Source organism: Bos taurus, chromosome 29, assembly GCF_002263795.3.
Source record: "Bos taurus isolate L1 Dominette 01449 registration number 42190680 breed Hereford chromosome 29, ARS-UCD2.0, whole genome shotgun sequence".
Classification (NCBI taxonomy): Eukaryota; Metazoa; Chordata; class Mammalia; order Artiodactyla; family Bovidae; genus Bos; species Bos taurus.
This window is the reverse complement of record NC_037356.1, coordinates 36435771-36463668: the sequence shown is the minus strand read 5'-3', so window position 1 is coordinate 36463668 and position 27898 is coordinate 36435771. Positions and strand designations below refer to the sequence as shown.

The window sequence follows — 27898 nt, the reverse complement described above, 5'->3', positions numbered from 1 at the left end:
AAGATTCAAAAAAAAAAAATCTGCAGCTGGCACATTCCTTTAAAGAATATAATGAGAGTTGAAGCTGAAGTTATATATTGAACAGGCTCATGTTACGTAGCTATGAAAGCCATGACAAAACTTTGAGATTTTATCCTAAAAACAGTACTCCCAGTGAATTTAAGGTTCTTTCTTTGCAGCAAAAGAATTTACAGACAAGCAGGGAGGTTAAGAAAGTAAGAGCTTATTTAAGAGAAGGGAGTGGCAGAAGACAAAATGGCTAGATAGCATCATAGACTCAATGGACATGAATCTGAGCAGTTTCCAGGAGATACTGGAAGACAAAGACCAACAAAATGTCTGTTTAGTCAAAACTATGGTGTTTCCAGTGGTCATGTATGGACGTGAGAGTTGGACCATAAAGAAAGCTGAGCACCGAAGAATTGATGCTTTTGAACTGTGGTGTTGGAGAAGACTCTTGAGAGTCCCTTGGACTGCAAGGAGATCCAACCAGTCCATCCTAAAAGAAATCAGTTCTGATTATTCATTGGAAGGACTGATGTTGAAGCTGAAACTCCAATACTTTGGCCACCTGGTGCAAAGAACTGACTCCTTGGAAAAGACCCTGATGCTGGGAAAGATTGAAGGCAGAAGGAGAAGGGGATGACAGAGGATGAGATGGTTGGATGGCATCACTGACGCAATGGACATGAGTTTGAGTGGGCTATGGGAGTTGGTGATGGACAGGGATGCCTGGCGTGCTGCAGTCCATGGGGTCTCAAAGAGTCAGAAGCAACTCAGCTACTGAACAACGATGCTCTCAGAGGGCAAACAGGTGAGGAGCTGCTGCCCCGTGTTTCTTTGGCAAGTTGGTTATGAGGGGCATACAAATGAAGGGGCAGAATATTCACTGGGGAAGGAGTCTAAGCACTGTATTCCTTAGAATAAAAATTTTCATCCCAGCTCCATTTTCCTGAGGGGAGGAGGGATTTTTGTCCTTTAGCTTAAATCAGAAGTGTCATCATCACTTCAGAGCAAGATTGGTACTTATCTGCAAGGCTAATTTTATTGTAAGAACACAATGAGCAAGGTTACAGTTGGATGCAGGAGATTCCCGCTTTTCCCCACCTTTCTTTGTCTGATTCCAAGTCACTTATCACCTCAAAAGGGTGGTTTCCTGTCTGTCTGGAGGTTCCTGTTTTTCTTTGTCTGCCCGTGGACCCCCGCTGTTTACAAGCATTGCAAGATTTCCTGCCACCTGGTCCCTGCCCCCATTCTCTGCTCATACCTAGCTATCTGCTTGCTGTAACAACAGGAAGCCATTGTTGTGTGATACTAAGCATTGTAACTCCCGCTACCATGCAGAGTGAAGAGAGGGGGCAGTATATTTGGGAAACCAGATAGTCGGTATTACAATTCTCTGGACACAAGGTATTGGTTGTTGTTAGATTAGGACGGTGGCCATAGGAATGGCTTCCCTGATAGCTCAGTTGGTAAAGAATCCGCCTGCAATGCAGGATACCTGGGTTCAAACTCTGGGTTGGGAAGACCCCCCGGAGAAGGGAAAGGCTACCCACTCCAGTATTCTGGCCTGGAGGATTCCATGGACTGTATGGTCCATGGGGTTGCAAAGCATTAGACATGACTGAGCAACTCACACAAGAGTGGACAAATTCAGCAGGACATGTTGATGGGTTGGAACTGAGATGTGGCAGAGCACTGAAGCTGATGTGCTCAACTGGACAGATGATGAACTGAGAATACTAGAAAAGGTCCAAGTTTCAGGGTTGGGGAGCAAGATTAATTTTGTTAATATACTTAGAACACTCTAATGAGGGAGGCAAGGGTGCTCTGTGCAGTAATGAGTTCTCTACTGGAATTATCTAAGTTGGACCAGAGATCTCTGAGCTATGTGTTCACTGTTTGTGCTTTGAAGTAAGTTGTGGACTAAATAACCAAGTTCCTATTCAGCCCTAATGGTCGGCCACAAGCTAGTGCCATTTCTGCCAGAATTTGGTTCCCCAAACAGTTCACGACTAAAATAAAACCCTCTTCGCCTGGAATTTGAATTCCTCAGAATCACCCACACTAGGTTAATAATTAAAGGTTCCTCATACTGTCTACCTTTGTTTGTTTCACCTGTGTGCAGGATTCAGTTTCACAAAATCCCCCCAGCAGTATTATTTAATCTAGTGTCAAAGAAAGGTGTATATATTCCACCAACCCAAGGACAAGTCTCTACTAGCCCAAGAAGGTGGGAGGCTGCAGAAGCCACAGAAACTGACCCTGCCCAAACCCAAAACAGAGGAGAGGACTCCTACAAAGCTAACCTTTGTATTTTTTCTCACACCCTATCCAAGCATGGCTCAGCTGGTAAAGAATCCACCTGCAATGTGGGAGACCTGGGTTTGATCCCTGAGTTGGGAAGATCCCCTGGAGAAGGGAAAGGCTATCCTCTCCAGTATTCTGACCTGGAGAATTCCATGCACTGTATAGTCCATGGGGTCGCAAAGAATTGGACACGACTGTGCAACTTTCACTTCACTTCATCCAAGCATCTAGCACTGTGCCCTTATGGCCCCACAGCCTTCAGGTAGCCCCACAGTGTGGCCCCACAGATCATCGACTGATCCTCCAGTCCTAGGGTGGGGGTGCAGTGAGAGGATGCTAATTTTCAAACATAAAATCAAAAATAGAAAAGTATAAAAGGGGAGAAGAAATAAGAGAGTAATATATATTTTGTGTTAGGGCTGTCTCCTCAGTCCCCAGGGAAGCAGCAAACACTCCCCTAGTGGTCCTTTATTGACTGTCCTATTAAATGCTCTAGGAGAAGTCGAGGGGATTTGTTTGACAGCTTTATTCCCACCCGATTCTTCTCCAGGTGCTAAGTTGCACACCTACCCTAACACAAGGCCCACCAGGACTTTCAGGCTCCTGCCCTTCCTTCAGACTTGCTCTGTTGCTGCTGTTCCTCTAAGGGTAAGCATTTCGCCTTCTTTTCCTTCTGCTTCAAATCTCAGCAGAAAACTTTCTGGGCCTCACTTGCATCTTCCTGACTTTCCTCATCTCTGAAACGGGAATAATAAACACGACGGTGGGAGTAACAGTAAAACTGACAATTGTAATAACAATTGTTGTGAGGATTAAACATTACATATACTTGAAAATCTGCTGGAAACCGCAAAAGACTATAAAGTTAGACGTTGTTTTCTGGCTTTTATTTCTAAAGTATATTTCAGTGGTTGGAATGGGTGGGTACCAGGGTGCTGTTCTCTCAGGGAGATTAATGCCAGGCGTCGCCAAGCGTTTCAGAAGGAAACGCCACTCTGCTTCAAAAGGGACGTCAAGCCCACCTTGCACAAAGGCTTTTGGTGGTCTTTCGGTGCAAGAGCTGGGGGCGTGGGAACACCATGTATGCAGATGCGGGGCGCCTCGGGAGTCGCAAGCCGCACCCTCTCCGCCCCCGCGCAGGCCTCCGCTCGCCCGGGGCGCGCTTCTTCCCACAGCCCCGGGCGCCCTTCCTCCCCGGCCGCCTGGGGACGATAAGGCATGGGGTCTCGGGAGCTCTAATCCTGGGCGCGATTCTGCAGGTGACGGAGAACTCTCAAGGCCCCGGCAGAACTGATCACTTCGGGGCGTCCGGAACACGCCCTCGTCGGAAAGTCAGGTTAGTGGAGGTGGAACCCAAGGAGGCTCCAGGTGTGGAAGGAACAGGCCTAGATGGGAAGCGGCTCTAGGTGCCCTCGTGTTGGGGGAACGAGGTGGATCTCGCCATCCATTTCAGAGCTGGACGTCCCGCCAGGCGGCCCAGGGACTTTCTAGAACAACCCCATGCGCCGAGGCCGCAGGGAGTCGGAAGCCGGCCGGGCACGGGAGCCGGCGGGGCTCGGCGTCCTCACCTGTCTGGGGCCGCCTCTCCGCAGGCCTCAGTTTCCGTGTGTGAGAAATGGGCTGACTACGAGCTCACCCCCTCACCGAGAGAAAGCGGCTGGGGTGTTCCGGCTCAGCACCTCTACAGAAACCACTCGAGAAAACAGAGTCTGTTTCGGTTTTAGTTCAAAGAAGAAAAAAAAAAAAAGCAATAGCTGTGAACCTTGCCCAGAAATGCTTGTCAGGTTGAGCGAGAAGCCGGCTAAGCGAACGAGCATAGGAGGACGAATTGGCCAGGTGGCGGGTAAAGGTAACTCGGCACTTGTGAAGATGCACCGGCCGTATCAGCCCCGGCTGTCTCAGGAGACTGAGTCGCCGACGGTTGAAGTAACAGATACCGAGAGCGGCCTCCTCTGCGCTTGCGCAGTACCCGCGTCTCCCCCACCACCCCGAGCTCGCGCCCCACCCCCGAGCTCGCTCGCGCCCCGCCTACTCGCCCTCCCCTTCCCCAGCCCGGCCGCCCGCGCAGAGCATTGTGGGACACAAACAAAGTGCCCCCAAACAGGCTGGAGTGAGCCGAGCGGCAACGGCGGCGGCGCCGGCCCGCACGCGCGCGGCGGCGGCTCCCTCCCAACCTCCCCCTCCCTCCCCCTCACTCCCCTTCCCCTTCCCCACCCCGCCCCGCCGGGAAAACGCGAGCCGTCGCCGCGCTCCCCAAACCGCTGCCTGCCCTCGGCCAACCGCCCCCAACGGCCGCCCGCGCGTGGCTCGCCGGGCCCCCTCGCTCCTCCCCTCAGGCCCCCGGAGCGCTCCCCTCCCTCTGCCTCGCTCTCTCGCACCTCGCAGGGTTGCCGCCGTTGGGGGCTGCCATGCCCCTGCCGCAGGCTGTCCACGGGCCTAGGCGCGGCGGCCCGAGATAGGGTCCCCTCCGCCTCCCGGGGGAGGAGAGAGGCAGCGGGCCGCGCGCTCCGCCCCCTCCCCCCGGGCCGCCGCCACCTCGCCGCCTCAGCCTGGCGGGGAGGAGGAGGAGGAGCAGCAGGCCTCCGGCCTCCGGCACCGCCGCCCGCAGGTAACCGGGAAGGGAGGGCAAGGCCGGCCCTTCCTCGCCGCCCGTGCCCTCGGGCGGCCCCCCATCTGGGTGCTGGGCGGAAGGGAACGCCGGGTCTCATCACCCCCATCCGCCCCGGGAGACACCCCGCAGGTTCCCCTCAAAGGCGTCTAAGCCTTCAGGGAGGAGATTGGCCCTGCGCCCCGCCGTCTGGGAGATTTTACCCCGATCTCCCAGGGCGCCCCTCGACCGCGCGCGCGTGTGCTCAGCACCCTGACCCCGAGGAGGCGGGGTGCTAGCGTCTCACCTGGTCGAGCCGAGACACACAGCTCCCCCCCTCTCCCCCGCTTCTTTTTCTTTCGTATTGGAAAGAAAGGGGTGGCATTTATTTAAAAAACGAAAACCTTTTTTCTTCCCTACCTGGGGCACAGTCTGCGTCTAGTCGTTTTCTGCTGGCCTAACCAGAAAAGGGTTACCTGCGAGTGAAATGATGAGTACGTTAGAAGGAAACGGCATGCTTGTTAGTGGTTTGAAGCTTAACCAGAATTTAGAATAAAGCCTAATAATGGTGTGCATTATTGGAACTTAATTATAGAAATGAAGGCCAAAGCTTACATTTTTTTCGGCATGTAAGTGAATTATAGATTTTGGTCAAGAAGACATTCTAACTTCCACTTATTTTCTTACTGTTTTATTCGGATAGAGGCTAATACCAAAAGCAGACTTCACAATTTGAGAGCTACTAATAGTTTGGATAGGTAGGTTTTTTTTTGTCTGGAGAGTTTCAGTTGGAATTACTGCATTTAAAAAAATACTGTGTATATCTTCATTTATACAGTCAGTTGCTCCCATTACTTCCCTTTGACTGCCAATGGATATTTAATTTTACCTGATGTAGTTTCCTAATCATAGAATGTGGCAATAATGAAGGGAATGTTTTGTTATTATATGTTTTGTTATTGTTATTATTGTTAGTCTTATATTTTACAGTGTTTGCATTAATTATGAGAACCTTTTCCATATCTGATCTGATTTGCAGAACAACCTAATGACTTAGATGATATTGAGTTTTACAGGTGAGAGAAACTTAAGTAATGTTAAGTAACTTGCTTTAGGCCACACAACTAGTGATAAAGGTGAGATTTATACCCAGATATGTTTCCAGTGTAGGTGTGTTTTCTACTGTACCTTCAGTACAGGTACACCTTTTTTTTTTTTAACACTTATTTATGAAAAATAATCAGTCTCTTTGAAATTGAGGAAAAATTTCAATGAATATCCCAGTACCTAAGTTCTGTGATTGACATTTCTGCCATGTTGTTCCCTCCCTTTCTGTGTGTAATCACTTGAAAGTAAATTGCAAACACCATGACACTCCAATATTTCCTCCTGCGGTTATACTGACCCCAGTATCATTATCAACACTTTTCTAAATTAGCAATCCATATGCAAATATCTGGGGTCTCTTTGGGAAATCAACCCCCACCCCACCCCCCAGCTGTATTCAGTTAAGATTCACACATTGTATTTGTTAATTATGCCTTGGATCCTTTTTTTAGAAGACCAGTACCCATCTCCTTTCATTCTGCCAGTGAACCAAACCACTTGCTTTATAAGAATGCTCCCACTTTGGGGACTTGTCCATTTCCTGATGGTGTCATTTAATGTAATCCTCTGTCCTAATTTTCCTGTTACTGGAAGTTAGGTCTAAAGAAAAGCTAGATTAGTTTAAGGAAAACTTTTATTTGGCAAGAATATTTCATAGATGATGCTATGTACCTATGTACTTTTATGTTACATCATGCTACAGTATTTAGGATACTAAATGTGACCACTTGCTCAAAGTGGTAACTACCAGATTTACTGTAACGGTTTGGTTTGCCTGTTTGTGATTTGTATATGATCTTGGGGTAATATCTTGACCCCAAGCAAACAACCTATTTCTGGGTACCTTTTGCTCTGTGATAGCACCCATTGATGACTGTTGCTTCAATCAGTTATTTTATTGGAGATTTTCTGTCAAGATTTCTTTCATTAACTAGGAGTGAACTGAACTTTCTCCTAAAAATGTTAATGTCCTCCCTTTAGTTATCAATATTCAGGGTAAAGAGTTCGGGAGTTAGTCACCCCCCACTGTGTGCATTGCATAATGGTGGCAAATCAGATTTTTTTTCTTCTTTTTTGTGGGAATACTATGGACTGATGAGTTTTGATTTTTTTTTTTTTTAATATAACCGTTACAGTCGTTTTTCTTTTTGATGATCAAACTGTCCCAAATTTGGGCAGTAAAACCCTTTCATGTTGGTTCCTGTGTCTTTTTAATGCTTCTGCTCACCATTAGTCTTGGAACACTCTCTGGTGCAGAATATCCCAGGCTCGCCTTGTTACTTTCCTTGTCCCAGATCTGGAATGGGCTTTTCATCCAAGAAGTCTTGACTCTTTTTAGTGAGAAATGTTGTATAGAAACCAGGATCTAACTGTTTGGCATATTCATACTGCTGGAGTGTCACTGGGTCTAGGCCCTTTGAGAAGGGAGAACAAAAAATGGTGTTTTGCTTGTTTGTTTAAGCAAATTCATAGGGATATATCCAATTCAGATTTAACATAGCAGGTTTTTCTTTGTCTTTTGTCTTAAAAATCGTAGTTCCTAATAAAATGAACATTCTCGCCGTATCCTACTATATATACTTAAAATCATTTCAATATTTTACCAATATCACTACTAGCAGTAAACTTCTGAGTGAAGTTTTAAGATTTCTTTGCGTTTATTCTTGTCGTTAGAATATATTGCATGAAGGCTGTGTAATCAGAGTACTTACTGTGTTCAGAAGTCACTTGAAGTACTTTCTCTGGTTATGCTGCCAATTTGATATGGTTCACTGGTTCCATTTTTTATTTTATGGTTTACTTTTTTTTTTTCCCCAAAAGAAATAACTTTTTATTGCAGTATAGTTGATTTGAAACTTGTTAGTTTCAGGTATACAGCAAAGTGATTCACATATATATATTCTTTTCAAATTCTTTTCCTTTATAGGTTATTACAAGATATTGAATATAGTTTCCTGTACCATACAGTGGGTCCTTGTTGTTTATTTTATATCTAGTAGTGTGTATCTGTTAATCCTAAACCCCTAATTTCCTCCCCGCTTTGGTAGCCGTAAGTTTTGTTTTTGTGAGTCTGTTTCTGTTTTGTAAATAAGTTCATTTATATCACTTTTTTAAGATTCCACATATAAGTGATGTATGATATTTGTCTTTCTCTGTCTTACTTCCCTTAGTATGATAATCTCTAGGTTCGTGGCATTATTTTAGTTTTTTAAGGAACCTCCATACTGTTCTCCATAGTGCCTGCACTAGTTTACCTTCCCGGCAACAGTATAGAAGGATTCCCTTTTTAAATTTTATTTTTGAGTATATAAATTATATGTGCTTAGTCGCTCAGTCATGTCTGACACTTTGTGACCCCATGGACTATAGCCCGCCAGGGGGGCTTGTCCATGGGGATTTTCTAGGCAAGAATACTGGTGTGGGTTGCCATGCCCTCCTCCAGGGGAATCTTCCCAACCCAGGGGTTGAACCCAGGTCCCTCAATGCACGCAGATTCTTTACCATCTGAGCCACTAGGGAAGCCCAAGAATACTGGAATGGGTAGCCTATCCCTTCTCCAGAGGATCTTCCCGACCCAGTTATTAAACAGGGGTCTCCTGCATTGCAGGCAGATTCTTTGCCAGCTGAGCTACCAGGGAAGGCCATATAAACTATATACAAGGTTCAGAAGTCAAATATTTTAAAAGTATTTTTAAAGAGGCCTTACCCGAGTTAGTTTTAAAATGTAGTGTTATTTAACTCTGTCATACCTTTTAATATCTAATAGATTCATATATCTTCACTGTAAGAGGATTAACAGTGGACAGAGTGTGTTACTTAACGTGAAGTGATATTGGAGTACATTTATATTTTGCAGTTACATTCCAATTTCTCTGGCAAAGAGAAAGCACTAGACTAATCTTTAGAGGTGAGCAGAGAAGTAGATTTCAGGCTTATTTTTGCAAGCTTTACTTTGAAAAATCACTTTATTGATGGGTCAGTTCTTCATTTTTTTCTTTTGGCCATGTGGCCTGTGGGATCTTAGTTCCCCAACCAGGTATTGAACCTGGGCCCTGGCAGCAAAAGCCTGGAATCCTAACCACTAGGCCACCAGGGAATTCTGAAAATCATGTCTTCAAAGAGGCAGACAGTTGATACAGTTTTATAAATCCATTTACTTATATGTAACACAACAGAACTGACATACATATGCTATCTGCAGATATAAAAGGTATTTGGATGTGTGATCAGTGAAGATAGTACTTTTTTTTGATTGGGCAAAATGTGATAGAATCTATAATTATGCCTTCAAATGAAGATTTAAGAAGGAGCAGTCAATGGTTGTCTGAAGTGAGAATACAATTACAGAGTTTATCAGCTGCCTATCACCCAGGAAAAGATGAGTGCACGGTGTGGTTCCCTCTGAACACCACCACTGCTTTTGTTAACAGAGCAAACATTCTTCCTCAGGGAACGGAGTGGGGAAATGAACAATGCTTATGCATTGGGCCCATTTGCCTTTATCCTGTCTTTAATCTTGGTAAAATATACTGCTGAAGATTATTAGGAAACACAAAGTGATGAAAAAGTGCCACAAACAGTAGCATAGGTGTATATTCTCACACATAGCAGCTGGAAACTGTTTTGGTAGACTGAGTGGGCTCATACAGTTATGAGAATTGCCAGCATTTGTTGAGCCTTTCAAAAAGGTATCACCATGCTAAATATTTCATACATCATCTCATTCAGATCCTACTTTAACCCTTTGTTATTGCCACTTGTATCTTTGCAAATAAGTAAAGTGATATCCAGGCGTCAAACTAAAGTCTGTCTTTGGTGTTGCACTTAACACATTACTGCATCTCACAATTAAATGTGTCATAAAATTGGATATATTTTCATTCAGCATGAATCTCAAGAAATACATGACTGACATTAGTCCTACCGCAGCACTGAAGATTGCATCTGAAATTTTCCATAATAAAATGTTGGAGGTTTTAAACTTTGAGGAAGTCTTTTTAGCCTTGTAAAGGATAGAATTCTCTTGTTACTGAAAATGGGGAAGCATCAGAGATTATTGTAAAGGGATTTCATATTGAATATATGTGTGTGTATATATATAAATACATATCCCCCCGCTCACCGTGGTTTCCTGGCATTTTGTAGACTACAAGTGAGCATATCTTCATATATGCTATAATGGGATGTCTTAATGCATGCAGCCACCACATTCATGATTGAAACAGTTCTTCTTGTATCTTGACTGATTTCTTGAAATTTATCTCCTATTAAACTGAAAGCCACTTTCGTTTTTTCCTTTGTTCTTTATATCAGAAATACTTCACTCCATAATGAGCTGGAAATCTCTGGATTTTTAGTCATGGCATCTAAAAATAGTGATTGTTTATGTGCCTTTAAAAAGATAAAGATACATTAAATTTATTTACACTCCTGCTTGATGGACACTTTCTTCACTAACATTATTATTAGTGCCAAAGGTGACTTCAGCCAGCACATTTTTACATAACTGATTCTGGAGTAAATCACTGACTTACATCATTGTGGTCCTTCGCATTGATAATTCTGTCTTGCTGCTGCTGCTAATTTGCTTCAATCGTGTGCGACTCTGTGCGACCCCATAGATGGCAGCCCACCACGCTCCCCTGTCCCTGGGATTCTCCAGGCAAGACTACTGGAGTGGGTTGCCATTTCCTTCTCCCATGCATGTGTGCTAAGTTGCTTCAGTCGTGTCTGACTCTGTGACCCTATGGACAGCAGCCCACCAGGCTCTTCTGTCCACAGGATTCTCTAGGCAGGAATACTGGAGTGGGTTGCCATTTCCTTCTCCAAATTCTATAGAGTGAAAATTGATGAATGAAACTAATGTCTCAGTTTTCTAGGAGAACATCATTTGTTTCCATATTGAGTATTCTTCCATTTTAGTAATGTATACCTTTAAAAAAAACCTTAAAATTACAAATGTTTGATACCCCAGTTTCAATATTCTATACTGTTATCTGTCTATAGGTATTAAATGGTGTATGTAGGTTTTTTTTTTTTTAATGTTGACATGATTTGGTTTTAACAGTTTTTGATGCAGTCAGCTTACAAACAACTTGAGGTTACATATAACCAAGAGTTTGAATCTTTGGAATCAAGATTTTGTGGAACTACTACCCTCTGGCTTCTGAAACAATGTAATTCTTTGTAAAAATGATTTTCCCTTGATTCACATCTTAACCTAAGTATCTGATTATCACCTACTGTTAGCAAGCAAGCTTGTTCAGAACTTTGTTGTTTTTTAGTTGATGAGTCGTGTTCAGAGCCTTTGTAGCTCCTTGGACTATAGCTCCATGGGCTAAATAGCACACCAGCCTCTTCTTTCCATGGTGATTTTTCAGGCAAGAATACTGAAGTGGGTTGCCATTTCATTCTCCAGGGTATCTTCTTGGATCAGGGATTGAACCTGTGTCTCCTGCACTGGCAGGTGGATTCATACTACTGAACTACCAGGTTAGCCCCTATTTGGAACTATCCTCTATTAAATGTGGCATGTTTAGTTTTGTAGGCTGGATAATTTCATTAGGCTCATGAGTGGGAGGATTATTCCAACTATTTTGGGGAAGGGGCAGAGAGTTCCAAGAACTGGGCCACTGCCCACTTTTTGGGCTTTATAGTCAGCCTTGGAACTATCTTGGGGGCTTCCCAAGTAGCTCAAATGGTAAAGGAACTGACTGCAGTGCCAGAGATCTAGGTTCAGTCCCTGAGTCAGGAAGATCCCCTAGGGAATGGCATGGCAACCCACTCCAGTGTTCTTGCCTGGAAAATCCCATGGACAGAGGAGCCTGGCAGACTACAGTCCGTGGGGTCGCAAATAGTTAGACACAGCTAAGCAACTCACACACACAGACACACACACACTTGGAACTATCTTGGCGCCTGTGGATGTTTAATTTAGCGTGCTGATTGTTATAGTGAGTGAGGCTTAGTGTCTAGTGGAAGTAGACTTGTCTGCCACCTTGGACCTACTTGCTTTATGTCATGTCCTCGGGCTATGTCGTTCTTTTAAAGGCTGTGCCCTGCCACCTTCCCTCCTGTTTCACATTTGGAGTGCTTCCTAGGCGGGAAGTGAGCTACTTTAGGGTAAGTCACTCTGGTGTATACAGCTGGCCTCAATTTGGGCTTTCTCTCAAGTCAATTTGTCTTGCATTTGATTGGCGTACCCTGTTGAAGAGAGGAATTGTTAGACTGCCTGATTTGGGAACCGGTTCGTTTGCTTTTCCAGAGCTAGGCTTGCCCATTTGTTTGAAGGCCTCCATTTGGGAGTGGAAGTGGAATTTTAGACCACACCTCTTCTGCTTTTCTGTGTTACCGTAGCTTAGTTGTTGTTTATGTTTTTGTGTATGTCACTTTGGGATAAGCTACATATGGTCCTTTTTTTCTGGGCTGCATTTCGTCTGATTATTTCTTTGTGGGGCAATGTGTTTGTTGTTTGTATGTGTGTTAGTACCTGCGTTGGCCAGTTAAGACATCTTTGGTGAATAACAGGTCTGGGATGTGACAATACCAACTTTCTTATTGCTTAGGTTTCGCCTGTGGTGGTCCATTGGTTAGGATTTTCCCTTTTGAACTATCCTTGGTCATTCGTTCAGCTTTATCTCTGATGGGACATTGGTTGGGATTCTCCCCTTTTCGGTGCTAGGGAACTGTGACACTGAGAGAACAGTTTGAATTGCTGTTTGCTTGTTAATTGGTGACACCAGCCGTGGATAATCAAGTGTAGATGATCTGAGTTTTTACTTCATCTTACAGTCCCCCGGGGTTATTTGCAAAACTTAAGAGATCTGTAGCTGTGCTTTGTAAGTGAAAGAAAATGTATCAATCAATACTCCCTGAGATCTGGAAGGCAAAGGCCCCTAATAGATTGACTATTTGTCAAAGTGTGTCTTTCGCAGTTGCTTTTATCTTGAGGGTATGTGTGTGTATGTGAATGAGTGTCTTGGTACCTGAATCCAAATCTCTTTTTCTCATTTTGCTGAAAGAAGACTTGTGAATGTGAGTGGATGGTATGTATTACTGTATTTGTTTAAACTGGCTTGTTAGTGTAATATCCTCAAGGTTCATCCATATCATAGCATATATCAGAATTTTCTCCCTTTTTAAGGCTAAATAATATTCCATTATATATATATATACCACATTTTGTTTATCCATTTATCTGTTGATAGATATGGGCTATAGTGAATAATGCTCCTGTGAACATTCATGTTACAAGTATACAAGTATATGATCATGTCTCTGCTTCCAGTTCTTTGGCGTATATACCCAGAAGTAGAATTGCTGTATCACATGGTAATTCTGTGTCTAATTTCTTTGAGTAACAGCCATAGTATTTTACATAGTGTCTATACTTACATTCCCACCAACAGTGCACAAGGGCTCTTTATCCATATCCTAGGCAACACTTATCTTCTGTTACTTTGTCTTTTATAGTAGTCATGTTAATGAATGTGAGATGGCAAAGTGTGTGGGGATAGGTCATTGATTTCTAGACCGTCTTCTCTTTGTGTACATTTAAAGCTATAAATTTTACTCTAAGCACTACTTTAGCTGCATTCTACAAATGTTGATAATGTTGTATTTTCATTATTACTCAGTTAGAAATACTTTCCAGGGATTTCCATGTCAAGTCCAGTGGTTAAGACACTGTACTTCCAAGGCAAGGGCCATGGGTTTGGTCCTTGGTTGGGAAATTAAGATCCCACATGCTCTGTGGCAAAAAAAAAAAAAAAAAAAAAAGAGACAAAACAAAGCTTTCTAATTTCCTTTGTTGATTCCTTCATTACTATGGGTTATTTAGAAGTGTGTTATTTAAAATACCTGGAATTTTCTTGATGGCTCAATGATTTCTAATTTTTTAATATGTGATTAGAGAACACACTCTGGGTGCATTCATTCATTGTAAAATTTATTAAGATTTGTTTTATGGTCCAATTGGTGAACATACCTTGTTGCACTTGAAATGTGTACCAATGATTTTGTGTCACTGGTAATACTTTTTGTCATGAAGTATACTTTGTCTCAAGTTCAGTTCAGTTCACTCGCTCAATCGTGTCTGACCCTTTGTGACCCCATGAATCGCAGCACGCCAGGCCTCCCTGTCCATCACCAACTCCCGGAGTTCACTCAGACTCACGTCCATCGAGTCAGTGATGCCATCCAGCCATCTCATCCTCTGTCGTCCCCTTCTCCTCCTGCCCCCAATCTCTCCCAGCATCAGAGTCTTTTCCAGTGAGTCAACTCTTCGCATGAGGTGGCCAAAGTACTGGAGTCTCAGCTTTAGCATCATTCCTTCCGAAGAAATCCCAGGGCTGATCTCCTTCACAATAGGGATAGCCAGTTCTTGCCTTCCAGTACTTACAGTTTGCATGGTATATCTTCTAACATACCTCTTTGGTTTTTTATTTAAAGTAGATTTCTTATATAAAGTGCATGTAGTTGGGCTTGCTTTTTCAGTCCTGTGATAGTGATAGTGAAAGTTGCTCAGGCGTGTCTGAGTCTTTGCGACCCCATGGACTATACAGTCCATGAAATTCTCCAGGCCAGAATACTGGAGTGGGTAGCCTATCCCTTCTCCAGGGGATCTTCCCAACCCAGGAATTGAACCAGGGTCTCCTGCATTGCAGGCAGATTCTTTACCAACTGAGCTGTCAGGGAAGCCTAGTCTCTCTTCTTTTTAGTTGAAATGTCTGTTAGTCCATTAAAATTTAATGTAGCTATATTTTACAGTATTTCGAAAAACAGACACATATTTGTCTGCTCCCGCTGCTCTAGCAAAAGTACCACAACCCGGATGGCTTAAAGAGAAAATTTTGTCTCAGCTCTGAAAGTTAGAAGTCTGAAATCTTGGTGTTGGCAGGGTTGGTTCCTCTTAAGGGAAGGAACTTTGCAAGAGAAGGAGCTCTTCTTGGCCTCTCTCCTTGCTTTTGCTTGTGGCAGCATAATTTCAGTCTTAACATGGCCTCTGTCTTTGAATTTTACTTTATATAAGTACATCCTAACTACCTCAGTTTAGTTTGATTACTTTTGTAAAATGCCTGTTTCCAAATAAGGTAACATACTCAGGTACTGGGGATTAGGATTTCAACATATCTTTTAGGGGATACGCTTCATAAGACAGCAGTGCAAAAGTGTTTTAGGTAAAGTCACTAGTGTACATATTTTAAAGCACGCAGAGTAGGACTTGGTATGAACACTTAAAAACTCTTTAGGGAAATACAGAGCTCTTTAAATGCTAATTGACTATAAAAGTGACTTAAATTTGACTTGCTTATAAAGGATCCAAGAGACTGAAATAAGATATACCCTTTCTTCAGGCTTTCTTTTTAGTAAAAAATGATTTGATGTTAATTGCTAGTATTCCTTAAGTACTGTGGTTGAATTCTTGTAAATGGCAACTTCTAAGTTGGGGACAAGGGACTGAATCTGTGTTTTTTAGTCAGATCTTTCTTCAAATCCTGGTTTTATTACTTCTATTTCCTCCTTTTAACTGGATCTTAAAAATTCTTTCCTGAAAATTGTGACCACGGTGAGATAAAGACACTTGGTGGGAGTTACTCAGTGTATATTAATGTATTTTCCCTGGATGTAGAAATTAATAATAAGCACAATTCTGGTTACCAGCAATGAGAGGAGTTTCTAATAATGTTACTGATTTTATTGATTTATTGCTTTAACTCCAGGTAAATCTCATTGTTTTTCTCAGAGTGCTGAACTAGAAAACTTAACTCATGGAATAAAATAATTAAAAATTTTACTTGATTAAAAAGTGGCTAGTTATAAAAGTTAAATTGACCTTTTTTTATAACTCAGATACAGTAATTCATTTGGAATTATTTGTAAAAAATAAAGACTTAAGGAAGACCTTTGAGGGTTAAACTGTTGTCAGATAAAAATCACATGCACTTTTATTAGTGTTCATGCTCTCAAATATGAGTACTCATATGAAAAAGTTTAGTACTCCATTCAGAAAAAAAGGTGTGATTCCTTTCATGGAAAAATACAGATACTTGTTTTTGGTTAGATTGACAACATAGTGACAGTTTTTCTTAGAACAAAATTTAAAGTATGAGGCACTGTAGCATTTGTCCAAAACACTTGATTCTAAAGGAAATGATAGTGAAAAACATTTTTTAACAATAACTTTCTGGAGAAGGAAGTTGGTAAGTTGTAATTTTCACTACTTCACTCATATTTCTATGTAATTTGAGCATGAACTTTCTTCTTTCATCCTTGCTTAAACCATGTATATTGACAAGTTTTCTATAAAATATTTGTATTTTAATTTTATATAAAATTATAATTTTATACTTTAAAATATTTGTATGTTAAACTCCTTAAAATATATATTTTAGGTATTTTGTCTGAAGCTTTATTTTGCTGTCATTTATAATTGTACTTTTATTAATAATATGAGTGAACATAAAAGAATGTGCTTATTCCAAAAGTAAGCACCATAAATCACATTTATTCAACTTTTTTAAAAATGCCCCCTGTCTGTGTTAGGAAGTTAAAGAATATACACAGGCTCAACGTTTTCCCGCAAGTAGCATATGGATCCGTAGGAAAGCAAGATCTGTAGGCACTAATTGACTACCTGTGATACATAAAATGCTAGTTAAAAGAACAGTGATCTTTCTGTGGCCATAAAGAAATGCCCAGTTGAGAACCACTGCACTATGATACGCAATGTTATTGATAAGAGTGTAGCACATGTTAATGGTGTAGACAGAAATGATTAAGAAAATGCTGGTATGTTTACATGAAGACTGCACAAATAGTCATAGCAACTTTATTTGTAATGGCCCCAAACTGGGAACAACTCAGAGTTTGTTCTCTGTTAGGTGACAACCAGACGGCGGTAATTGCACACAATGGAATACTATTCAGCAGAAAACAAGAAGTAACAAAAATTCTGGAGCCTAACAACATAGATGAATCTCAAAATAGTTATATCCAGTGAAAGAAGCTAGATGATTCTATATATATTAAAATTCTAGAAAATGCAACTAATCTAAAATGAAAAGCAAATTAGCAGTGGAGGTGAGAGGCTGGTGGGAGAGATTGTGAAGAGGCACAAAGAAAATTACAGGAGTCGTGGAAGTGTACCTTATCTTGATATTCTGACATCTGTGTGAAAACTGACCTGATTGTGTTGCAGGGCCCCTTCCAGGGCCCAAAAGTGGGCTCTTGTCTAACACTTGGAAATGAATTGTCCGAGGAGACACATGTCCTGACAAAGCAAGAGATTTACCGGGAAGGGGCACCCAGGCGGAGAGCAGTAGGGTTCGTTCTGACTCGATTCTTCCTGGTGGTGCACCCATTGCTCAGCCAAGATGGATACCACTGAGAATTATCCTTGGAGGTGGTTAGACACATGGTGTCTCCTTTTGACCTTTCCTGAACTCTTCTGGTTGGTGGTGACTTACTAGTTACTTTCTAGGACTAGGACCTCTTGTCATAAAATAACTCACACAAATGGTTACTATGGCGCCTGGCCAGGGTGAGAGGTTTCAGTCTGTGTGCTTCCTCTAACAATTGTACACTTCAAGTATGTTTAGTTTTACATCACTTATACTGCAAACATTTATAAAATGATTTTTAAAGAACATGGGTATCATTGATTCCAAATATATACTGGAATTTTCCTTGGAGAGATAGGACATATATCTCATAAACCTAAATCGGTGTGGTGTCACATGCCAGATCATTGGTCAAGACAGAAAATGCTATAGGAGTTCAGGGGAGGAAAGGCAGCATAGTTTAATAGTAAAATGAGGAGAGGATTAAAGTCAGAGTGTCTGATTTTTAGGCCCTGTTAGGCCACTTATTTTCTCTGATCTTTGTTTTCCTTGATCTTTGAAGAATTTCCTCATCTACTTCAGAAGATTGCTTAATTTTTTTATTTAGCTGCGCCAGGTCTTAGTTGCAGCATGTGGGATCTTTTATTTGCAGCATGCAGATCCTTAGCTTTGTCATGTAGCATCAATTCTCTGACCAGGGACCAAACCCAGGCCCTTGGAGCTTGGAATCTTAGCTGCTGGACTATCAGGGAAGTCCTTCATCAGATTTTTTTAAGATCCAAAGAAAATATGTTTTAAAACACAGTATAATCTGAAAAGTGGCATGCAAGTGGCAGGTATTGCTGATATCCAGAGTAGAAGAAAGAACATAGTAGAGTAGTATTTGACTTGTTGAGAAAAATGAGGGAATTCCAAAATGAGACCAGAGATGGAAAGTGGAGATAATGTGTAGTATGTTCAGCTACTGCTGCTGCTGCTAAGTCGCTTCAGTTGTGTCCTACTCTGTGCGACCCCATAGACAGCAGGCCACCGGGCTCCCCCGTCCCTGGGATTCTCCAGGCAAGAACACTGGAGTGGGTTGCCATTTCCTTCTCCAATGCATGAAAGTGAAAAGTGAAAGTGAAGTCGCTCAGTTGTGTCTGACTCCTAGTGACCCCATGGACTGCAGCCTACCAGGCTCCTCCGTCCATGGTATTTTCCAGGCAAGGTATGTTCAGAGAATGGTTCAAAAATCAGTTTGGAGCAAAGAAAAACATCTAAAACCATAGCAGAGTAGAGAGAATATGAGGTATTAATGAGAAATAGTAGCATCAGGATGTCAATTGCTGTTTACTAGCCTTATGACCTTGGATAAGTCATTAATTCTCTGAGCTTCGATTTCCTCACCAATATAATGAATGGTGAGATAATAGTTCACCTTAGAATACCTAAACAGACATTTCTCCAAAGAAGACTTAGACACAGCTAATAAACACATGAAAAGATGCTTAACATCACTCATTATTAGAGAATTGCAAATCAAAGCTACCATGGTATCACCTTACACCAGTCAGAATGGCCATCATTGAAAAGTCTACAACAGTAAATGCTGGAGAGGGTGGGAATCCTCTTGCACTGTTGGTGGGAATGTAAATTGATACAACCACTATGAAAAACAGTATGGAGATTCCTTAAGAAACTAGGAATATGACCCAACAGTTGCACTTCTGAGCATATACACTGAGGAAATCATAATCGAAAAAGACACACATACCTCGCTGTTCATTGCAGCACTATTTACAATAGCTAGGAAATGGAAGTAATCTAGATGTCCATCAGCAGATGAATGGATAAAAAAGCTGTGGTACATATGTACAATGGAATATTACTCAGCCATAAAAAGGATTGCATTTGAGTCAGTTCTTATGAGTTGGATGAACCTGGAACCTATTATACAGAGTAAAGTAAGTCAGAAAGAGAAAAATATCACATATTAACATATATATGGAATCTAGAAAGATGGTACTGATGAACCTATTTGCAGGGCAGCAGTGGAGATGCCAACGGAGAAAACAGACTTGAAGACACAGTGGCGGAAAGAGAGGGTAGGGCGATTTGAAAGAATAGCGTTGAAACATACACATTACCATATGTAAAATAGATAGCTAGTGAGAATTTGCCGTATGATGCAGGGATCTCAGACCTGGTGCTCTGTGACAGCCTAAAGGGGTGGGAGGGAAGTGGGAGGTTCAAGAGGGAGAGGACAAATGTATACCTGGGGCTGCTTCATGTTGGCGTATGGCTGAAACCAACACATTATTGTAAAGCAGTTATCCTCCAATTAAAAATAAACTAATAAAAGTCTGCCTTATCTCAAGTATTTTACATATTGAAGTCAATTGATGTCAAACGATATAAATGCAGATGCTAAGAAGAATTCAGTGCTGTTAAGAGTTGTTCTGGGTGATAGCTGAAGCATGAAGTAATTGCTGGACTAAAATGATTGGATTTTAAACAATTTGAACAGTGGTGAAGGATTAACTCAACATCCTGAGACTAAAGGCAGGAGAACAATCAGGATGTTTAAGTAGCCCAGGGCAGTGGGCAAAACAGAAAGGATTGATTTGATATAGGCCTTAGTGACCAAGTCTGTGTTTGGAGGAAAAGTGAAGGACAGAAGTTGTATTCGTTTCTTGCGGCTCTTGTAATAAATTATCACAACCTGGATGGCTTTAAACAGCAAACTTATCCTTTCACAATTCTGGAGTCTAGAAATTCATAATTGGTATCATTGGATTGAAATCAAGATGTTGGCAGGTACCGTCTTTCTCCAAAGACTCTGGTCAAGGTGGGAAATCCATTCCTTGCCTCTTCTAGTCTCTGATGACTGTATGCATTCCATGACTTGCAGCCTCATAACTCCAATTTATCCCTGTCTTCCCCATCACCTTCTCTGATATCGGTGTCATATCTTCTAACTTCTCTCTTAGAAGGATGCTAAAGATTGTACCTAGGGGCCACTTGGATATCCAGAGATGTCTCCCTATGTTGGGATACTTCATTCCACCTGCAAAGTCCTCCATAAGAACCGTTTGCAAATTCCAGGGATTAAGACATGGACATATCTGAGGGAGTGACTTTTTTTACACTACTGTAGAAGTCAAAGATGACGCCCAGGTTTTTTGCTTTTTGGAATGATTGTATCTTTATCTTGGGCCAGAGAATTTGAAAAAGAAGAGTACATTTGGAGAAGTGATGATTAATTCTTTTGGACCTGTTGAAGTACCTATGGGAGATCTCTATGTGGATATTTATTTTGTGGATCAGAAAACTTTTAACGGAGTGAGTTAAAACACTATTTCAAAACAAAACAAATTCTAAAGTAAGGCAGCTTCAGAGTTAATTACTCTGCAATTCAGTGACATCATCAAGAGCCTCAGTTCTCAACTTTTTGCTTTGCCATCCTTAAGTTAACTCTTATTGTGGTTCCGAGGTGACCTGCCACAATTCCTAAGCCTTAAGTCCAGACATGAAAACAGCTAACTGAATTTTGTGCGCCTTTTTTTTTTTTTTTAATCACCCTAACCCCTGAAGCTCTGGAGCAAGCTCTATTCCTTTTAGCCAGATAAACATTTTAATGTTTTCTTGGTTATCTTTTACCTAAATAGACCTATTATGTCTATGTTGCAATTGGAACTTACGATTATCTTATGTGACAAATGGATTTTACTGCTCTTTGATGTGCGAATTTGAATACACAAACCATGTCTGTGGCCTGGCTCAGAAAAGCAGCCTGTTCACCTTGTTGAGCCTTTTCTTTTTTTTTTTTTCCCGCCCCCCCTCCCGAGCCTTTTCTATTATTAGGTTCTTGTCTAAAAATTTCTAACCATCTCCTGATTTAACATTAAATGTTAAGGCATTTAAAAACATTTATAATTTTTCTGAATTTGCCTATGAAGGAGGGAGTAGCTAAGGAAAAATTTCCAGATTTTTAGAGGAGATGAATCAAAAATAAGTACTAGATTTTAAGCTCTGGGTGAATGGTTAATTAAAAGCATCTATCATTAGCAGTTAGAAATCCTATAGTGGAGTGTCAGCTGAGAAGAATTTGAGTTGTTTCAGGCAGTGAATTTGAAAGATAGCAGACATATCCAGATGGAATTGTCTAGCATTCTCACTGATCATACAGAGGAGCCTGGTGGGCTACATACAGTCCATAGGGTCACAAAGAGTCGGACACAACTATGACTGAGCCCACATGCACTAGCTGATCATAAGAGGCCCAGAATTGGAGTTCAGGAAGGGTGCTGGGGTTAGAGATTTGAGACAAATTGAGCCAAAGGTGATAGAGACCTGTCAACAGAGATTCATCACTCAGTGCTGTATGGCGTTCTTCTGTGTATGCTGTGTGCTAGGCACTGGGCACTTCCCGTGTACTTGTTTTATCTTGCTTGACTCCTGCCACATTTAACTAGTTTAAGGGCATCCAGTAAGTTCAGTGATACAGACATTATTAAGATCCAGGTTTGTAGAGGAAAATAAATACTATATGATACTGCTTATATGTGGAATCTTAAAAAAAAAACAAAAACTAATAACTATAACATAAAAGAAGCAGACTCACAGATCCAGAGAACAGGTTAGTGATTACCAATTGGGGTGGGTAATACAAAGGTGCGGTGAGTCAGAGGTACAGCTGTTGACTATAAGACAGACTCAAGTATGTGTTCTACAACATGGGGTATATAGCCAATATTTTGTAATAACTATAAATGGAAAGTGACCTTTAAAATTGTATAAAAATAAAGCAGTTTTTTAATTTTAAAAAAATTCCCTGGAGGTCCAGCGGTTAGGATTCTGAGCTTCTTACTGCAGGAGGCATAGATTCAGTTCCTGGACCCCTGGTCAGGGAGCTAAGATCCCACAAGCCATTTAACACAGCCAAAAAAAAAAAAGAGGACACCGAAGCAGACTCACAGACATAGAGAACAAGCTTATGGTTACCAAAGGAGAGGGATGGAGGGACAAATTAGAAATTTGAGATTGTAACAGATACAAACTACTATACATAAAACACATAAGCAACAAGGATTTGCTGTATATAAAGCAGGGAATTGTGCCCAAAACCTTGTAATAACCTACAATGGAATATAATATGCAAAAAAAAAAACAAAACACCCTGAATCACTGTCCTCTACCCTTGAAACTAATACAGTATTGTAAATTAACTATTCTTGAATAATAAACAGATTAGAAAACAGTAATAACCACAAATATCCAGATTTGTCTGAAGTACAAAGCAATGCTCTTCCTACTATATAAACTATTTCTGCTGCTGCTGCTAAGTCGCTTCAGTTGTGTCCAACTCTGTGCGATCCCATAGACAGCCTCCCACCACGCTCCCCCATCCCTGGGATTCTCCAGGCAAGAACACTGGAGTGAGTTGCCATTTCCTTCTCCAGTGCATGAAAGTGAAAAGTGAAAATGAAGTCGCTCAGTTGTGTCCAATTCTTAGCGACCCCATGGACTGCAGCCTACCAGGCTCCTCTGTCCATGGGATTTTCCAGGCAAGAGTACTGGAGTGGGGTGCCATTGCCTTCTCCAAACTATTTCTAGGCAACATTAATTTCTAGGCAACATTAATTTATTAATTGATACTGAATTGAGTATAGTAAAATAAAGAATGCTTAGTTATACATGAGGTGGAGAAGTCTGTTATTGGACTTGGGCAATGTGAAAAGACTTTACTTAATTAATGCATTATACTGTGTCAAAAGACTTAATGTATTTATCCTTATAGCAGTTTATCATTCAGAGGGACATGGATACCAGGAGTATCTATCTTTACATATATCTAGAATTTAAAACCTTAATAGCAATTGAGGAGTTATGATGTATGATATATTTTGCTCATTGGGGAGATGTGAGATGATAGTTTCTAAGAAAATTCAAATTAAGACGTGTTTTTTAAAAGAGCTTATTGTATATTTCTATACAGATTGAAGAGTTGTAACTATAAACATATTTTTGGGGGGCAGTCAGATAATCATAATAGGCTAATGTTTGGTATTTTCACAGTCGCCTTTTCCTCTTTAGGTTATTTTGCAGCAAAGACTAAACAGCTTTTAAAATTCTGGTCCAACAGGAGTTTCTTTATTTCAAACATCATTTTGTTACAGAATTTGCCTAACTAAATCTTTGACAATTTAAAAAGGTATTTAATGAGTCCTAATGAAGCGACTTAGCAGCAGCAGCAGCAACCTTTTCCTATCCCAAGCTGTTTCCAATTGTTCCTATATGGAAACAGTCATTCTTATACTATTATGAAATCAATGGAAAGAGTACTTGTTGTAATTTAGGAGTACTGGTTGCAGGTCCTATTTTTAACTGTGATTTTTGTATAAAACAGTAGACTCTAAGAATCAAGTAATCTGAGGCTCCACTCCTGTCTTCCATTGAGTTGTAACTGGTTAACCTTTCTGGGCTTTTTAGCATAGTATTTATATTTAGCACCTGATAATGTTTGTTGAACTAAACTTTTTAAACCATAATCTTCTTTCAGCTTTAAAATTCAAGTTCCTTCATTCTATTTTCTGAGGGTTTTTTCCCCATTGAGGGGGAAAATTTGCCTCTTTTTGACCTATTCCTCCATTATCTCTTTAAGCTCTAAGATAATGATCAAGCCATGAAAAGTAATATCTGTAGAGTAAGAGAATGAAAACTATCAGTTCCAGAGACATAGCTCACAGTCCGGCATACAGTTCCTCTGGAAACACTTAATATAGTATTGACTGTATAAAAGTGTAATGTTTTTCCATAGTTGTCTGTATCTTCAAATACTGTTGATGGCCAGAGTTCCTGTTCTTGACCAGTTTGAGTTAGGAGTCTTCAAAGGACAGGGTCTTATCAGAGGTTTTTGTTTTTGTTTTTAATTGGAGGCTAATTACTTTACAATAATTATGTAAATGTAAGCAAAGGAGAAAAGGAAAGGTATATGCATCTGAATGCAGAGTTCCAAAGAACAGCAAGAAGAGATAAGAAAGCCTTCCTCAGCGATCAATGCAAAGAAATAGAGGAAAACAACAGAATGGGAAAAACTAGAAATCTCTTCAAGAAAATTAGAGATACCAAGGGAACATTTCATGCAAAGATGGGCTCGATAAAGGACAGAAATGGTATAGACCTAACAGAAGCAGAAGATATTAAGAAGAGGTGGCAAGAATACACAGAAGAACTGTACAAAAAAGATCTTCATGACCCAGATAATCACGATAGTGTGATCACTGACCTAGAGCCAGACATCCTGGAATGTGAAGTCAAGGGGGCCTTAGAAAGCATCACTACGAACAAAGCTAGTGGAGGTGATGGAATTCCAGTTGAGCTATTCCAAATCCTGAAAGATGATGCTGTGAAAGTGCTGCACTCAATATGCAGGCAAATTTGGAAAACTCAGCAGTGGCCACAGGACTGGAAAAGGTCAGTTTTCATTCCAATCCCAAAGAAGGGCAATGCCAAAGAATGCTCAAATTACCACACAATTGCACTCATCTCACACGCTAGTAAAGTAATGCTCAAAATTCTCCAAGCCAGGCTTCAGCAATACGTGACCGTGAACTTCCAGATGTTCAAGCTGGTTTTAGAAAAGGCAGAAGAACCAGAGATCAAATTGCCAACATCCGCTGGATCATGGAAAAAGCAAGAGAGTTCCAGAAAAACATCTATTTCTGCTTTATTGACTATGCCAAAGCCTTTGACTGTGTGCATCACAATAAACTGTGGAAAATTGTGAAAGAGATGTGAATACCAGACCACCTGATCTGCCTCTTGAGAAATTTGTATGCAGGTCAGGAAGCAAGTTAGAACTGGACATGGAACCAAGACTGGTTCCAAATAGGAAAAGGAGTACATCAAGGCTGTATATTGTCACCCTGCTTATTTAACTTATATTCAGAGTACATCAGAAGAAACGCTGGACTGGAAGAACCACAAGCTGGAATCAAGATTGCCAGGAGAAATATCAATCACCTCAGATATGCAGATGACACCACCCTTATGGCAGAAAGTGAAGAGGAACTAAAAAACCTCTTGATGAAAGTGAAAGAGGAGAGTGAAGAAGTTGGCTTACAACTCAAAATTCAGAAAACAAAGATCATGGCATCTGGTCCCTTCAGTTCATGGGAAATAGACGGGGAAACAGCGTCAGACTTTATTTTTTGGGGCTCCAAAATCACTGCAGATGATGATTGCAGCCATGAAATTAAAAGACGCTTATCCTTGGAAGAAAAGTTATGACCAACCTAGATAGCATATTCAAAAGCATAGACATTACTTTGCCAACAAACGTCCATCTAGTCAAGGCTATGGTTTTTCCAGTGGTCATGTATGGATGTGAGAGTTGGACTGTGAAGAAAGCTGAGCACCGAAGAATTGATGCTTTTGAACTGTGGTGTTGGAGAAGACTCTTTGAGAGTCCCTTGGACTGCAAGGAGATCCAACCAGTCCATTCTGAAGGAGATCAGCCCTGGGATTTCTTTGGAAGGAATGATGCTGCAGCTGAAACTCCAGTACTTTGGCCACCTCATGCTAAGAGTTGACTCACTGGAAAAGACTCTGATGCTGGGAGGGACTAGGGGCAGGAGAAGGGGACGACAGAGGATAAGATGGCTGGATGGCATCACTGACTCGATGGACGTGAGTCTGAGTGAACTCCGGGAGTTGGTGATGGACAGGGAGGCCTGGCATGCTGCTATTCATGGGGTCGAAAAGAGTCGGACACGACTGAGCGACTGAACGGAACTGAACTGAACTGATGGTGGTTTTTGCCATACATCAACATGAATTAGCCACGCGTGTGCATGTGTCCCCCCATCCTGAACCCATCCCCTCCCCACCCTATCCCTCTGTTTTGTCCCAGAGACTGGCTTTGAGTGCTCTGCTTCATGCATCGAACTTGCACTGGTTATCTCTTTACCAGAGGTTTTGTGATTGCTGTTAGTCAGTTGTGAGTTAAAGCTAGAGCTATTGTATAGAACCATTACTAATGTACAGTACCACTAACAGTTGTGGCAATTGTGAATTATTTATGTGTTTGTGATTATCATGGTTACTTCTGTTTTATTCTATCCATGAATAAATTTTTAATAAAATAGATGAGTCAGCTAGGTGTCAATTGCATGTCCATATTGACTATAAGCATGAATGATTCCATGAAAAAATTTGTAGTAACGTACAGTGTGATTCTGTAAATTTTACCTACCTGTGTGCTGCTTTTTTAATATTGCCTGTGGAGTAGAGAATCAGAAAAATAAAATCAGGATTCCTTCTTATTAAATAAAGCTCAATTTTTAAAAATGAAATTGAACATACTTTCTTTATATAAAATGAAGTTTCTTGATATATTTAAATGATGAGCTTATTTCTTACACACTTTGTAAGATTCTTTTGGGACTATCATGCCAAAGTAAAGTCTGTAATGCTTTTGTTCTCTGCAGTTCTTTTGAGTGTTGTCAAAATCTATCCTTGTCAATGACAAAATTTTAGAAATAGGTAATGGTGCTATCTGCACAGCAGTGTGAATGAACTTTATGCCACTGAACTGACAATTTAAAATGGTTACAATGGTAAATTTTATGTTAACATATATTGAGCACAGTTTTTAAAATCTGCCCTTGCCCATGGAGGTGTATCATACATGTGAATATCCTCTGTCATATGTGCCATGGCTAAATTAAAATACTGGTGGTAGTTTCCAACTTGGAAAAGAGAAATGTGAACAGCTTAAAGTGGTAGCCACTCTTAAGATGATACAGAATTTTACAGTTGTGGTAATTTGTGTCAAATGATTTAAGTATTAGAAGGCTATGGAACTAAATGACCTCTAAGATTGATCTCTACCTGGAGATTCTTCGAATTTGTAAATAAATCGTGCTTTCATTAGTTAAGCAGAGGATGAATATGTAAATAAAATATACAATGGGATATTATACAGTCTTTAAAAAGGAGGGGAATTCTGGTACATGCTACAGAGTGGATGAAGACTTTGTGCTAAATGAAATAAGCCAGTTGCAAAAGGACAACTATTTGATGCTTCCACTTATATGATGTACCTAGAGTAGGAAAATTCATAGAGAATTAGAAGGTTGGCTGCCAGAGTCTGGTAGAGAGTGGAGAATGAGGAGTGAGGAGTTATTGTTTGATGGATACTGTCATTTCGGAATGATGAAAAGTTCTGGACATACTGGTGATGGTTGAACAACAGTGTGAATGTCCTTAAAGCCCTGTACTGTACACTTTAAAATGACAAATTTTGTTTTATTTTGCCACAATATAAAAAAACCTTTATTAACTGCAGATTAGTTAAATAACTGAGAATGTGGGCATTTTCATTTATAATAGAGTTTTGGAGAACTTTTTTAAAATGAAGTGATACGTGCACATTACTAATTCAGTACAAGTGCTTTTTTTGCATATTACTTTAAATGTGTCTAGTGTGATTGAGGAGCTGAATTTTCAATTTAGTTTAATTGATTTAAATTAAAATTACCACATGTGACTGGCAGTTCCTTCGTTGGAC

At 40.9% G+C, this 27898-nt stretch overlaps 1 protein-coding gene across 6 annotated transcripts in view; it reads left to right on the top strand.

Moving 5' to 3' along the window:
- The first annotated feature begins 3177 nt into the window (after positions 1-3177).
- Positions 3178-27898, top strand: part of ZBTB44 (zinc finger and BTB domain containing 44) — a 59200-nt gene continuing 34479 nt past the window's right edge. For 5 of the 6 annotated variants that reach the window (XM_059883079.1, XM_005226870.5, XM_010820982.4 and 2 more), the window contains exon 1: positions 4398-4918. The gene's annotated coding sequence lies outside the window, so the exon portion shown is untranslated. Of the gene's footprint in view, positions 3647-4397; positions 4919-27898 lie in introns of those variants that run through there. The other variant, XM_015461225.3, reaches the window with a different exon arrangement.